This window comes from Galeopterus variegatus, unplaced genomic scaffold (genome assembly GCF_000696425.1).
Source record: "Galeopterus variegatus unplaced genomic scaffold, G_variegatus-3.0.2 Scaffold53, whole genome shotgun sequence".
Classification (NCBI taxonomy): domain Eukaryota; kingdom Metazoa; phylum Chordata; class Mammalia; order Dermoptera; family Cynocephalidae; genus Galeopterus; species Galeopterus variegatus.
Genome location: NW_007726164.1, coordinates 86,500 through 88,055, shown reverse-complemented (window position 1 = coordinate 88,055; position 1,556 = coordinate 86,500).

The window sequence follows — 1,556 nt, the reverse complement described above, 5'->3', positions numbered from 1 at the left end:
GTTTTAAATGATAGGTAGTCATTATTTGGCTCTCTTCCTTTGACTTTAACAAAACCATCCCGTTGACTGGGTTCCAACTATTTCCAAAATGCTTGCAAATTCATTTTCATATATCTTATCTCTAGTATTTAGGAGTTATTTCTTTTATCCTATATGTAGTAATGGCATTCAAAATTGTCCCCAGTGATCCCTACCTCTTGATATTCACATCCTTGTGTTGTCTCCTTTCACAAGGTACTAGAGTTGGTCAGTATGACAAACAGGATTAAACAGAAATGATGGTGTCTCACTTACAAGACTGCTAGATTATAAGTGACTGCAGCTTCTTCTGTGGGCATTCTCTCATTTGTTTACTCTCTTAATTCTCTTTTCTCTTTCACTACTGTCTGATCACTTACTCTGTGAAAAACCAGTTTCCATGTCAGGAGGACACTCAGGCAGCCTATGGAGAGATCCTCGTGGTAGGGAACTGAGGCTGGCTAACAACCTTATGAGTGAACTTGCAAGCTGATTCTCCAGCCCCAGTTAAGCCTTGAGATGACTGTAGCCCTGGATAACAGCATGACTGTAACATCATGAGAAATCGTGAGCCAGAACCACCCACCTAAGTCACTCCTGAGTTCTTGACCCACAGATATATGTTTGTAATTTTAAACTGCTAAGTTATGGTGTGATTTGCTACCCAGCAAATAGTTAACCAATGTACCACAACTGTATTGAAATGTGAGAAACTGGCTTTATGGTTAGGTTGAAGAAAAGACCTCTTTCTGCAGGTGGCACTTCATTACTTTTTCACCAGTGTTTTGTCAAGATGTTCCTGCAGACAGTAATTGGCCTGATGATGTCTTGGTTTCCTAACAGAGTTCCTTCAACTCATAGAAGGAGAACCCATTACTCTAAGGTACCCATTTACTCACACTGGTTCACCACTGGATCTGACATTGCAATGATCACAACTGCTAGCTGGTTAAATAGCACAACATGTTTTATAACTTTTTTTCTCATCTCTCATGTTCAGAAATGTGGGGTAGTATCCAGTATCAGTCAATGCTGGAGAAAACATGGCATTAAAGTTAATGAGTAGTTGAGGATACTAGGATTGATCAATTTACATTTATGGAGTGGCATTTTTAGCATATTTGATATCTGAGTGTTGGGAAAGGCCATGCATGCTAAAATTTTTACTCCTTTACACTCTATGATGCTTTCTAGATTTTTTATAGTCTGCATTGATTGTTTAAAAATAGTAATAAAAAAGAGAGGTTAAGTTAAAATTCTAAATATAATTTTTAAACTTTTTATATGGAAAATTTGAAACATATACAAAAGTAGACAGTATATGATCCTGCGTGTAACACATCACCCAGCTAACACTGCTAATCTTGTTTTATCTATTCTCTTGTCCACTTGCTGTGTCTCCTGCTCACCACTTCCATTGCATTAATTGGAAAATACAAAACAATATATTCTTCCATAAGACAAGGTAATCTTAATCTTATTTTAAAGCTAAGAAGCAGAAGCTTACCTGTTTTTCTCACTAATTAGTTCTAAGGAAA